We start from the raw sequence: 15196 nt of genomic DNA on the forward strand, positions 1-15196 counted from the left end.
CCTTTAATTTTTGCAAAACTTGCATGGTTTCTTACAAATTTGGCATCTATTGCAAATAATTTTTATCGGGTTGGAAATATCAGCTTTAGATTTTAACTATACGAAGCACCTTGATTAAAAATCATGTAAAATCTAATTAAACTGTAAAGCTGTTAAGCTTGTTATTGTCAGCCTATCTCAAAGCATAATTATGTCAAAATTTATATTACATTTTTGTCTCAAGATGGCAATTTATTTTCACTAAAACACATTTATCTGATTTAATTTTTCAAAAATTGATAGAATAAACCACCTCATCGAACAGCATCCATCCGCACTCGTGCAATACAAAATAGCATGAAACCAGTTAAGACTTATTTAAAAAAGGCCACGGAGTGCAAATAAGAAAAAACATTCACCAGGCCGACCTCTCATTACATATACTTCTGCTTGTTGTTTCCGTAGCAATAAAGTGGCAGACATTGGAACTGGTCTGTTGAGCCATTGTTATCATCTCTGACCATCTGCTACCGAAGGCTGACATTCCATCTCATTTGCATGGTAACTGATATGGGGGGAGGAGAGATTGTGGGTGGAGTGGGATGGGGGTAAAGGGGGGGTGCTTGGAAGGACATATGCACAAACACCCATTACAACAATTTACAATCGAAAGTTTAGTTGTTTTTTTAAGCATGCAATTCCATGCACATGCATGCACATGTTAGAAAAAGCAGGATAAATCAGTGTGTGCATGTGGAGAGTGATGGGAGAGGAAAAAAACTGTTCCTCCCCTCCTCTCGCCGGTTCTTATGTTTTGCGGATGTGGGAGTGGAGTGAAGTGTGTGTGTGTGTGTGTGTGTGTGTGGTAGTGGAGGGGTTGCTGTTGATGTGCAAATGTGCATCATATTGAGAGCTTGTGAATAGGGAGGTGTGACGTAGAAAGAGAGCAGAACGCAGGTGCTTATCTCGGGGCTGTCACAGACATAGTGTGTCATATTCCTGGGGACTACCTTTCAAAAGCTACCGGCTCCAGCGCTAGAGCATCAGCCGAGCAGGGACCACAGATTCCGCAGCTAACTTTCAGCATCAGTCAAGTAGGTTGGTGTTCCGCCTGTTTTTTGATGTGACAGTAGCTGAAGCCGTCTGTGGTCAGTGTTTGGGAAGCAAACCGAGCTGTTTGTGTTTGAACTGAGAGGATGCGATGCTGTGACAGTGCGAAAAAAAAGTTTGGAATGAGAATTCGAATTTAGATTGTTTGTTGTAACAATTTACTTTGTTTAACTTATTATATTATAAATTTATATATTTTTAAATATTAATTATATATATTTTTAATTTTTTTATTTTTTTATTTTGTACTTATTTTTTATTGTTCACCAAAAGCGACTTTTGTTCAAGACCTGTCTTGGATCCATAGAGCATAGAGACAGCTCAAGCTGTGTATTTGAAGAAGAATGACCTATTTTTTAATCACACCGATAACAGTAGATGTTGTCTACCTAAATTAAAGTCCCTGTGCGTGTGCCGGAGGGTTTAAGCGAGTCTTAGACGTGTTAGCATTGTGTGTTAGCACAACGCTTGGGCTTTCGGTACAGCAGCTGAGCACACACAGCCCTTCCTGTCTTTCATCTCAAACTTTCATGCTTTAGGCTGCGTTAGCGCTGCCTTCGATCTGCCGCGGTTAGGTCGCACGCCGTTTGGTTTCTGTTTAGTTTCGCACTTGCAACCTGAAAAGCAAGCTCAGACCTGTGTTTATGTGGAGTCACAGATAAAACAGACTTTATGGTTGTATATTATATTGTAGACGAGCTGAAACTTTGACTTGCTAAAACATTCTGTGCGTGTGCATGAGGACCTTTAATAATTAGTAACATAGAAGGAGATGACATTATGACACTATCTCTACTGGAATATCATTGCAAATTGAAATAAATGGCATTTTATGAACCGGTTATTTAAGTACTCTTAAGTTTGCATGTGAGCTGAATTTTCCAAAGTAGAAATTTGAGTCATTGCCATGTCAACAGGTTATTTTTATTGATATTTTTGGTTGTTGTTGATGAACACATTCAGTACAAGTACAGTATTATAATTTTTAAATATATATATATATATATATATATATATATATATATATATATATATATAATATCTATTAAATAGCATCCTTTTAGTTCAGTAAATGTTCTAAAAGAGTTTTAGACAATTAATCATTATGTTATCCCACTCTAGTTAATATATTGATTTATATGTATTGTATTTACTAACATCTTAATAAAATAATATTTTATAAGTACATCTGTTATGAAAATACTATATTAGTATTTTGTTAATTTAACAGAACATTTACTAACTACAAAATGTACAGTAGTTTTGTTGGTTTCAAGTCAAAATCTCCTTGTAGGCATCTTCAAATTCAGCACTTTGTGATATTTCTGTGATAGATAAAAATTCCCTTATAAAAACAAGCCCAGGTTATGCAATTCTCATCATTTCGTTAAGTTGTTCGCCGCTGCTCAGTTAAAGTCAACAGAATTGCGTGTTGCCTAAGCAAACTGAATGATGTTTTATACTCCTCTGTCACATTTCATTCAAATTATGTTTGGATAGGATTGGAGTTGCATTACAGGAGCACAACAGTTTCATTTTGTGCTGTAATGAGAGTTTAGGGAACTGTCCATGGTGCTGCTCTCCAAAATGAGTGCTGAACAGACTCTTTTCCTCAGAAACACTATCCTCTGCTTTACTGCTTTAGGTCATGCGATTCGTCTTTAACTTTCATGACCTTTCATGAACTTTTAACCTGCTGGTTTACACCCATTCAGCAGGGTAAAACTACAAGTACAACAGAAATTAAAGCAAAACATTGACACGCCGCCATTTTGGCTCAATAAATCAAGACACGCCACCAAAACATTCATGTCGTAATTGTGTATCCGTGTAACATCTTGTTACCTGTTTTTTTTTTTTTCTCAACCCCTTCCACAAAGCCATCCATGCACAAACTTCACTTGGTTAATCCAGGCAAATGAATTTTGTGGGTTTAATTCAACAAGGTTTTAAAAATGTTCCATCTGCTGTGGAGCAGCTGGTGATAGACTGAATGTAATTAATTACTTAACTTTTGAACAGTAGTCCAGGAAAACAGAGTGCCGTGTGTGTGTGACTGTGTGTTGGAGAAATGCAAGTGAATTCAAGATCATGGCAGCAAGATTACACACAATAGAGCCACGTTTGATTTCTAGCGGCGAGCGTTTGATGCAATGACTCTGGAATTATATTCGCAATTAACCGAAAACGTGTAAATGGAAACAAAAGGCACAGAATCATCTCCATCTGACTGGCTTTAAGAGATTCAAGCGAAACGTCAAATGTTCTTCTGAGCAGATATCTTTCATATAACAGATCGAATGCGATTCGAAAAACATCCAGTGCAAAAATAAAGTAAAACGATGTAAAGCACGGAAAGGCAGCAAGCCACGTTGTGTAATTAAAATTACATGGGCCTTTTTGACACTTTTTTTCCCTCTGAATATATTTCAGCATCTACCTTGATAGCAGTGTTACCTCATTGGCTGCGTGTGTGTTTGTTGGCCTAACTATAAAGGATCTGCCTGCACCCTTGTGGGCTGGGAAGAATTAGGATTTATGAATTTATTTCCTCTGTTGTATTGTTTAAACAGCTTTGGTTCAGTTTTGATCCTTTCCTGTGCCTTTGAGGCTGTTCCATGGTGTCAGCTGTTGACTGATAGTAAGAGAACTGCCGCACAGTATGAATGAAAGAGAAGTAGCGGTTGGTAAACACTGATAAGGGATAAATAGAAAGCGGTCAGGCAGAGATAGTTCAGTGGGAGCCCAGATTGTGTGCGGTCTGGTAAAATGAGATTCTAAGCCTGTCCTTTTTTATTCTTCCACCCCCCACCTCTTTTAACCACACCATCCACCACCCCTTCACCACACACACACACCATCCAGCACCCCACCGGATTGCGTTTGTCTGGAAAATCTCCAGTGACCTCGCTCGGCAAGTCCTGGGCTTTAGAAAGCTTTTTTTTTAATGGTGTGTGTGTGTGTGTGTGTGTGCGCATCTCTGTTTGTTTTGTCGACTGACATGGGTCAAGTTAGCCAATAGACATGTCCCTGCTGATTATGGACAGCTGCCACTGGTGTGAGTCCCACCTTAATGCATTTTACATGGAATTATGAGCAGAAAGACAATATGGAGTCAGAAGGACACAGCGGCCTGTGCAACCTTACTGAACATCGCTCTGATTGTAGTATATTTCTATTTGGTTTGAATAGTGATATTGGCAATGCACTCCATCTCTTTATCATTTATCAAAACTCTGGAGTAAATAAAGTAATAATAATAAAAAATGTTAAAAAATTTGCATTGGTTGTAAAATGTTTATTTTTTTATTTTTTATTTTTCTATGACACTCTGGAGAAATTTAAGTAATAATAATAATAAAATCAGCTTTAGTCACGGTTCCTAAGTACAATCAAATAATAATGTATACTTAGTATATGCCTCTTTCTTTTTTCCCTAAAACTTTAATTGAAGTAATTGAAGATATTATAAAAATGTTTTTTTTATTTTTATTGTTTTTTAGTTATGGTCACAGTAAGAAAAAATTATGGCAATAAAAAATTAAAGAATAATATGTACAGTAAGCTTTAATTTTTTATTAATAGTTATTCATGTATGAATGCTATGCTTTATCCATTCATGTTTTTTATTTGCTTCACTTTGATAAAAAACAAACATTTATTTTTGTTTTGTATTGATGTTTTAAAAAACAGTCTGTCTTTCAATAAAAAAGTATATCATTCATATTTTGTAATCATGGTAAATATTAAAGAAATTAAAATGCGTAAGAAAAATTAATAAGCATTTTACATATATTAATATTTAAGCAATACTACTTTTATATTTAGAATTTTAATACATTTTAATTTATATTTTAATAGCATGTTTATATTTTACTTTTATTCATGCTAATTTTACACTTTGCATATTTATTCAAATGTTGCATCTTTTGGAACATTACTGAAATTGAAATAACATTAATTGCATTTACTATATTCGTTTATTAGATTATGGCTGAATATTTTAAGACCCTAAGTGATGTTTTATTCAAGTTCATATATGAAAGCATTCTCTCCTTTATTTATTCATTTATTATGTGACCTTTGCTGGAACACCCCTGAACCGTTTTTTTCTTTTCCAATCCATCTTTTATGAGATTAGACAGACCTTCATAAGTTATACCTTGAGGGTCACCATGTGGTATATTTATACTGAAAATAGTTCAGCCCATTGTGCGTTGCTGCCTAATGAGATTGGTCGTTAAATGAATGACACAAAGGCTGAAGGGGGGCAAACGGGGGGATAGAGACCCAAAGCACTCTCGCCACGCGACACAACAGCAAGACACGGCATAACCTCCTCTGCTCTCCACTAACAACACCTTTCATGTCGCTGTGAAAAGCTAGTGTGGACGTGGTAAGTCAGGTGGTCCTTCCCTGCCCTGCTGACCGTGTTTGTGTCGGTCTGCGCGTCTGTGTTTTTTAAGAGTGAGAGGGAGAAGCTGAGAGGTGGGTAGAGGGTGAGAAGGATGCTTGGTTTGATCTGTGAAATGCATCAAGACAAGTGCAGTGCTTTTTGTAAGCTGTCATTTCCAGGGTCGTGTTTGAGAGGGGTGATGCTCCCGCAAGCATGTTTCAGAGACACTCTTCTTTGGATAAAACTCTTCACTGTAATTAATGCATTGTTTGTCTTTGCGTATGTACACTTTTCTTTTGTGTTCACAATGTAGTTCTTAAATTTCATTGTGAGGTTTGTACTTTTGAGGAGTTGTAGTTTTTGTTTAGTTATGCATTGGGAGGCGTGGCGTTTTGATAATGGCATATGTGAAAACTTAAGTAGGTTCTTCCAAAGATGCAGATTAAGAGCTTGTGTTTGCTGATTTTGTGGACTTCATGCTACATGGTTAATTGATTGTTTCAGGACTGTTGAATCAGAGGATGTTAACTGATGTTTCGGTTTTTCTCTAAGTTTTTTTTCTGCACAGTTACACACAAATGAACGTGGAAAGTAAAAAAATAAAAAATAAAAACATTACATTTATATTTTATACTTGAAAACTTTTTTCATTCTTTTTTAAATTATTTTTTTATTGTGTCATTTGGTTATTTTGAATGTATATTCTTATTATAATCTAAAATAGTGATTTTGGTTTTGCATGAATTTGGAATAAAAATTTTTAAATAAAAATATTTCTAAATAAATTACATGTAAATAATTAAATATATTTAAATATTTTTATTTTATGGCTAGTTATTTTTACAATTATTTGTTTGCTTCAGATATGATGCACACAGGTTTTGTGTGTGTGTGTTTTTGTGTAGTTTAGTTATTTTGAATTTATATTTTATTATAATATAAAATTTTGATTTTCATTTCCCACAAATTTGAAATAAATTTAAAAATAGCAAAAAATGCATAAATAATGTAAACTAAGATTTTATAGTTTGCCACATGGCTAGTTTTATTTATTTATTTATTTGTGTGTGTGTGTGTGTGTGTGTGTGTGTGTGTGTGTGTGTGTGTGTGTGTGTGTGTGTGTGTGTGTGTGTGTGGTTCAGATGTGATGCACACACCATTTTGGCATTTTTGTCAGTCTGATGAATGCGAATGTTCCCAGGTAAAATCTAGATATTGAAATGACTTCAATTTACAAAGTACTTCTTTATCGAACATTTGGTCCTTTAAAAGATGCATATCTTTTTTTCTCTCTCTGACTATGAGAATATGGGTTAAGAGTGTTCAGAATCCATCCTCTTTATTAAATCCTGGGGTTAAGTCAAATTTACATTTTGTTAAAGATTATTCATTTTATTGATGCGCATAATCATGTTCAAGTTCCATCTGCTGGTCTGGGAAGCTTGTTTTAAACTCGTAATGTGATTTTTTGACCTTTTAAGTAGTAAATAGTGTGACCTCACTGCAGGGTCACAAATGAGTGTGTGTCTGTGAGTGTGCGTGTGTGTGTTTGCTTATAACTTCTCTTTGGAGACATTTTAGGATGTTTTCATTTGAAGACTCCAAATATCACACATAAAATATCTTTTTTTATGCACATTTTTATTATTGGTTTAGTCATTTATAATGGGCTTTATTTAGAAATAGTGTGTGTGTGTGTGCTTGCTCTCTGTCTGTGTTGTTTTACACTTTTGCTTACACAAGTATTCTAGTTATTAGGATAACATAAGGCAATTATGGATTTTTTTTTTGTGTGAGTTTATTTCCTACAATAGACCTAATTTATTGTAAGCACCTTAAAAGCAAGTTGTAAAAACAAGTTTATGACGAGAGTGTGCATGCATCTATTCTATTTATTAGAAGATTACAGAATGAGACTTGATAAATCCATGATCCTGATCCCTCAGCTCTTTTAGACATTTTAGTTAAATCAGAATTCCCCACCAGTCCTCTTTTTATTGCATAAAATACTTAGGCGCAACTCTTTCCAAACAAAGCTTACTCGGACTGGGAATTCCTATGCCAGAGGTAAATCCGAGTTAACATGGATTTAGACTGGCATGAGTTAAAGGACTAGAGTTTGTAATCCAGGTGGCCGGGGGATTTCACCACACACTGGCAAAAATCACTTAAAACTCCCCGAACAGCCTGAGCTGCAGTATCCGGCCTGAAATGATGACAGCACAGTCGGAGATGTGCTGAAGCAGAGGTCCGTGCTGCTGCTGTTTGTTTAGATGCCAAAGAGGACATTCCAGTGGGTTATAGACTGGCTCGTTTGGGTTTATAGAGGGATTTGACACCGTTTGAGTCGAATATGTCGGTCTGTTTGACTCAGCTCATGCGAAGTGTCTTGCAGTGTTCCCATCTTTTTTTTTTTGTCACATGTACCCGGATAACCTCATCAATGAAGCTCAAGTACCCTCATATACACTGCTTCTATGGTATTTATATTAACTTATATTATTATATGTATAAATTAGCATTACTATTTTATATTAATGCTGAATATTTAGCATTTAGAATTATCAGTAATATTATTAAAGTTACTTTGAAACAACAACAAAACTATTGTGGGAGAAAATAAGACTCAATAAGTAGTGTAAAACTTTACAGATTACACATTTTTATATTTCTGTCCTTATAAAGGAACTGAAAGAATGACATTCACCACAATTGGTTGCAGTTTGAATTGATTAATATCTTCTTATATATAATCATTTTTTATTAGATTTATTTGTTTTAAGATTGATACTATTATTATTATTATCCATTGTATTATCATTTATTGTAAGTAGGACATATATTCTACTTTAAGGGTAAACGTTATAGATTACAGTACATTATACATTATTATTATTATTGTTGTTATTATTATATTTTTATGCTTTTAAAGGAATTGAAATAATGACTAATCAAAATGAATTGTAGTTTTAATCTTTTAGCGTTTATTTATTAATTTATTAATATCACTATTATTATTATTATTATTATCATAAGTAGGACATATATTCTGAGTGCAAAACTGATTAAACATTATTATGTTTTTTTCCTTGTAAAGGATCTGAAAAAATGCTAATAATCATAATTAGTTTTTAACTAATTATTTAAAATTAATTTGTGCATGTATACTACGTTAAATGTAAAACTTTATTGATTGAATAGTTTTTGTCCTTATAAAGAAATGACATTGATCATAATTAGTTGTTGTTTTAATAGTATTACATTTTTATGATTTATTATTATCATTATCATCATTTTATCATCAAGTTTCACTAAGCAGCATTGAAACGGCATAAATTCTTTGATTAGAAATCCTGGTGTATATGGGAGAAGTTTGTTTTCTTAGTAATATCCCCTCAAATTTAAAATTGTGAAGAAATCAATTTATGAGTGAATCTAAATTTGAAGTGTAATTCACCTCCACTTGAGTTGGCAGATTGTTTTGGGGTTTCGATTTCATAATCAGAGCTCAACATTGTCAGCATCCGCCAGTTTCCAAACATATGCCATGAAGGGCAACCTTTCCCTTTTCTGTCTCTCCGTCTCACCCCACCCCAGCTGGAACAAGTGAGCAAACAGGAGGGACAGTGTTTGTGGAGGATGAAGAAGCCATGGTGAAGTGGAGTTGTTTAATGACAGGAACAGCTGACTCATTAGGCAAGTGCAGTGAAAGGTAATTAACCCTGGGAAAAGTACAGCTGCCATGCGAGCTGTTCATTTCAATCTTATTAGGAATCAGGAGTTTAAAGGGTCTTCTCCTTTCAAACCCTGCCCGTGATATACTCCAAAAGAACAACCCCCCCCCCCCCTTTCCTTTTTTATTTATTTTTCAACCCAAGGGCTTCAGAGCCTGGAGACCTGTCTTTTGTGCTCCAGGATTTAGCTGGAATGGTAGCCACGGCTTCACAAATTGCCGACCACCTGGTAGTACTCATACGTCCTCTCTATTGAGATACCTTCCCGTCCTGAAACAATGGGCCGGATCAGTGTGCTCTGATAACGGAGGACGGGCGTGGAAGTTGTTCCTGCTAACACCTGGCCATCTCTTTTTTGGTTTCAGATGCCCTTTTATGCTTCTCTCAAACCAAATTAAGCGAGGCGATATCTCTGCCTTTGAATGGAAGATGAAGAGACAATGCAATGCAATTGTTAGCATAAATAAATAGTGGCTATTTGCATTGCTCAGTAACTTTTACAATATATATCCATGTCCTAAAAGACTTTTATTAAACTTTAATGACTAAAAGTATCACTTTCTGTTCAAACGGGACTTTAAAAGTGCTTCAGTAGAAAGCGGGAACTTCATTTCTGACTTTAGTGCCTGACAATAATATTTAGCTTTGTGTGTGTGTGTGATTATGCCATGAGAAATGATTAATAATGTTAGTTTTTTTTCCATATGGATTGAATACGATGACGTAAAATAAGCTATATTAAAATTTTCTGTTACAGAAATAGAAAGCTGAAAACTCCAAATCAAATACATATTAGTAAAAATATATATGTTTACATCATATATATATATATATATATATATATATATATATATATATATATATATATATATATATAAAGCTAATTTTAATTATAATAGTAGTAACTAATAATATTATTAATAAAATAAGAATAATATCAAGCATATATATATATATATATATATATATATATATATATATATATATATATATATATATATATCATATTTAATTATTTAAAAAATACAACTTTATAATTTATGTGCTTGTTTATTTATTTATTTATTTGCTTATTTTCCATTCTGAACCTTATTATAAACATATTACTATTATAAAATATTTATTTTTTAATGTTATGTATTTAATTTATAATTATAATTGAATTCTAGTGTATAAAATATTTTTTATTTATTTAAAACAAATGGCATTACTATGAGTCATGATCTAAACTTGTCTCAAACTCTAAATGATTCTACAGTATATTTTATTTGTGTATATTTATTTTATTTGGTCACTTTTGCAGAATTGTTTGCACAAGCTTTAACTCTGCGAACGCTTATTTTCGTCACAAACATTTTTTAAAATTTATTTATTTTTTCATCTGCGTTTGGCAGATTTCTCCTAGAATAATTTATCAGATGAGAAATGCTTTAAACAGTTGGAAACAAGTGTATCTTTGAAGTTACTCCCACATTAGACCTAGGGACAGATGATGCACTTTAAGGTAATTATACTGAAACTAATTATGCTTGCCCTAGAAAGAAAACATAGCCTCATCTTCCAGGAGCTAACAGAAGTTAAAATAGCAGCTTTTGAGTTCTCAGATTTCACAGTTTAAAGTCTCTGGCATGAACTACATGGAGACTGATATCTTGCGTTTACACACACCCGCCCCTTCTAATCTGGAGCGCCTCTTTTCTTCCCATCTTTCTGTCTTTGTTTCTATGTAGAAGGCCTAAATGGTGAGCTTTTTATCATTGTTTATATTTATACACATTTTTAATGTCTTATTTTGACTGGATGTTTAAGGTGCATTTAATTAATTTTCACTAATAATACATAATGGATTGTACTCAGCTCAACCCAATTTGTTTGTTTCACACCTCCGCTCACTTTTTATTTCAAAGAGTGTGTAAACAAACCCCCAACCGCCTTTTCCGATTCGCATTCAGTCGCAATTATTTCCTTCCTTTCTTCTTCTTTTCCCCCTTTTTTCAGTTACAGTAAGACATTCAGCGCGGGGGAAAAATGTAAGTAAAACGCCCCTATCTCTCATTTTGCGCTTTTATTACGCCGCAACAGAAAAACACTTAGCATGTAAAATGAATGTGGAAATTATTCCTGGGGTAAACTATAAACACACAAGTTACCCCTCCCGCCCCCCACCACCATCCTCCTAGATCAGAGTGTAATTGCCAGTAATCAGGTCTGTTTGCAGCTGATAAAACCTCTCTGAATGCGTGGAACCCTCTTTGTATGATGACTCAATTACGCCCGAAGTGGCTCATCAAACCTGGACCATCAGCAGCTTTAATAAATAAGGAGGCACAAACTTGCTGCAGGCGCATTGTGATTCCATTCATTCCATAATTAAATCCATTCCTGGCTTAACCCTTTTCCAGCCAGACGCTACATACGAACAAAAAGCAGGAGGGAGAGATATAGAAAGGGAGCGGGTGACCTTGCAATGAGACCCTGTGTCTTCATAACTCTCTATGCGCGATACGAGCACAGACAGGTGATATGGAGAGAGGAGAAGAAAATGGGGAAAGGTGATTGGAAGGAGAGAGAGAGGGAGAGAGGGAAAGAGGGGGGTGTCTGGGTTGAGATAGAGCTGGAGGTCTTTATTTATTCATTGTTTAGTGCCACATAGTGCTTATTCCGTAATTACACTGAAAGTACAATCTAATCATAACAGTCATTCAGGAAGGACAAGGGCACTGAGTGCGCTTCGAATGTTTGCTATGCTTATTTCTTTCCCAAAGTCTAGATGCAAAGAAAAATCTTAATTCAAGCGAAAGAGGACTAAAAAAAAAAAAAAAAAAAAAAGGCATGCATGTTTAATAAAAATTTGCCTGAAAGGTTTAAAGGCATATTCTGGATTTGGCAATTTATTTATGAATTAAATGCATATTAAATATAATATAAATAATTTTTATTACAAAAATAAAAGTTGTAGAGGCCTATGGGAGAACTGTTATAAGCCAGGGTTATTATAAAAATTTTTTAAAAATAACATAAAATATAGTTTTTAAAAACTTATTTTATTTTACATTTTTGATTTTCATTAAGTTGAACTTGATACTAAAATAACTAAAAATGTAATCAATATTAATAAAACTATATATAGATGAATCATTAACTTGACTTGAGAAAACTGAAAATATAAAAAAAATATAAACATTAATAAAAAAATATTATAGTACCTTAATGACAATAATATGAGACTTTAAAAAAAAAAATTAATTGTTAACCATCAGTTTCTATCATTTAACCACAGAGTTCGTTTTTTTACTGCTATTATTTTCAATAATTTGTATCTCTTTTTTTGTATCCACATCCTCAAGTCTAACATAAAAAATTATAATGTTTGATACATCTAAAACTACGTCAGTGACACTCACCTGATTACTGATACCCTTAAATTAATTCAAGTGCTTAAAATAAATATAATCTTTGGTGAAATATGTTAAAACTCAACTTGTGTTTAAGCTTGTACGCTGTCCCGATAGACTTTAATTGTAAGTGCATAATTGGTCAATACATGATTTGTTTGTTTTTTGTTTGTTCAAATCAACAGGATACCGCAAGTATTGTCTCCAAACTTATAATTTAACCCATTTCTGCGCATGCCTTTATAAAGATAAAGATGATTTGAGGTTTGATTACTAGCAGTCGTCCCTTGAGCAGTTAAATCAAATGAGCGATTGTGATGCTGATAACAAACATAATTACCATATGCATTGTGCACTTGTCTGTTTGTTTTGTCTTATTCTCGGTGATGCTAGCATTCATGTGATAAAGAGTAGAAATGCTCTGTCTTAATCATAGCGTGTGTGCGTTTTTGCTTTGACCACAAAATGTCATTCATTTTTTCTACTAAGAAATTGTGCATGCTAACACTAATCTTCTTTGTATGTGTGTTTTTAAGGGTCGTCGTGTCATTTATATGAAACGAATCCTGCCCATTGATGCTCAGAGGCTGTAAAGGGCAACTCTCATTCTGCTCAGACGGGGCTTTGAGAAAAAGAGCAGATCAGTTAGGGCATAGAGCCCCGGCCGCATGCACACACGCAGACACGCGCACGCTGAATCAGGAAGCGCGTTCTCCTTAGAGACTGCGAGTCCATGCACATTAGCGGCCCGGCCCTCAGAGGGACGCTGCCTGTGTGCAGAAGAGGCAGAGAGAAACCCCCTTATAATGATTCAGCAGATGATGGGCCGTCTTTCTTCTTATGCTAATGAGGGGGCCCCTCCTCGTCCCCGGCGGTGGGGCGCAAAAGATTCTGGGAGTTTTTAGCCATAATTAACACAAAGCTCTCTCTTTCTCTTCCTCAAAGCCAACAGGCATGAATGGATCACCAATAGCTGAGCTCAGTCGTTGTGTAGCACAGCGTTTAAATTGTCCCGATGCGCGCAATCACACAAAACTCTTCCCGGATTAACCATATTAATTACACACAAGCTATTTGATTTCTGTCAAGCAATCAATTTGCATCTTGTTAAGAAAGCCACATGAGGTCTTGTCTGTGAATTCGCTCCCAGGTTTCTTTACGGCGCTGTTTGAAATGTTCACAGTTCGAGTTTCTATCCCAACAACTCCTAAATGTAGTCGTCCAAGTCTAGAAACCTAAATATATCAGAAGGAACCTGAGTACACTGAGTTTTTTTATGGTTTTTATTTTCATAGCAAATCAAATCAGGTAGATATAGCATTTTAGAGTAAAAACAACATGTTTTAATGTTTTACAGTGTGTCATTAATCATATTATTTAATATAACTTACAATGTTACAATGATTTTTAACAACTAAAAATCACTTTTTAGACTAAAAACAGCATGTTTTTACAATCTGTCATTTATCATTTTATTTAAGATCACTGAGTGCATTTACGTAACGCGAGTTACAGTGTAGGTAAAAACTGCACATTTTTTATAGTGTATCTTTTACAGTGTATCATAAATCATATTATTAATTTTACTAAAGCGACCTGAATGGATTAAGTTACAGTGATTTTAGTGTAACAAATGCTCAATTTAATTTTTTTTACACCATGTCATTAATTATATCATGCATTCATATGCACATCTTAATGTTTTAACATTACTCATATTATACAATTTGACTAAAGCGAACAGAATGCATTGAGTTAAAGGGATTTTTAACAAGTGCAAATTGCTTTTAAGAGTAAAAACCGCACATTTGAATGTTTTACACTGTCAATAATCAGAAATGTCTACATAACATGTTTTGACCTAAGGACACATTTGTGATGTAAAAATTGATTTCACACTAGCGATTCAAAAATACTCTGTAAACACCTCAAGCGTAATTCAAGTTGTCACTGACATCTTTTGTCATTTTTTGCCCTCAGAGCATGAATGTCACACTCAGATCTTAGAACAGCTGAAGAAACGTGTGTGCAGTAACCAGAGCAGGACCTCACAGAACTACTTATTCATTACAGGCCAAACAAACTAAGGTAAAATTAGTCATTGCTTCTACAGAGCAGTCAGAGTATCTCATATGTGCAGGTGTAGTTTACACATTCTTGTTTGTATGTTACATATCATTTTGTGGACTCACCTCTGTTTTTCATGTTTGTGTGCATTTACATGCTGCTTAATCATTTATAAAAATGTCTACAAAGATTGCACTAAACAGTTAAACATTGAATGCAACATCTGTTGTTTTAAATCTGGCAATGTTCTAAAAGGTTTAGCTTGTGCAATAATAATTCTGCTATATTAAAACGAGTCTGTGATTTGGCTTTGGAACCACTCGGGCCATCATTTACAAAGTTGTTTCAGTTCGAAACCGACTTGTTGAGGTTCTCGGCGCTTGTTGACATAGGGTTCGGTTTTGCAAGGTGGTGACGGTGTTATTTAAAGGGATTGTTAGCAGCCAGCTGTTGCCTGATCGCTCTCTCCTCCTCATGTCAAAGTTTCCGCTCAGAATATTAGAAATATCAAATTA

The 15196-nt window shown here is 34.4% G+C and overlaps 1 protein-coding gene across 4 annotated transcripts in view; it reads left to right on the plus strand.

The window, feature by feature from the left end:
- The first annotated feature begins 847 nt into the window (after positions 1–847).
- st18 (ST18 C2H2C-type zinc finger transcription factor) overlaps positions 848–15196 on the plus strand; it is a 49581-nt gene continuing 35232 nt past the window's right edge. The window contains exons 1-2 of one of the 4 annotated variants that reach the window (XM_059525051.1): positions 848–1077; positions 14595–14702. The gene's annotated coding sequence lies outside the window, so the exon portion shown is untranslated. The remainder of the gene's footprint in view (positions 1078–14594; positions 14703–15196) is intronic. The other 3 variants (XM_059525050.1, XM_059525053.1, XM_059525052.1) reach the window with 3 other exon arrangements.

This window comes from Carassius carassius, chromosome 35, assembly GCF_963082965.1.
Source record: "Carassius carassius chromosome 35, fCarCar2.1, whole genome shotgun sequence".
NCBI classification, from domain to species: Eukaryota; Metazoa; Chordata; class Actinopteri; order Cypriniformes; family Cyprinidae; genus Carassius; species Carassius carassius.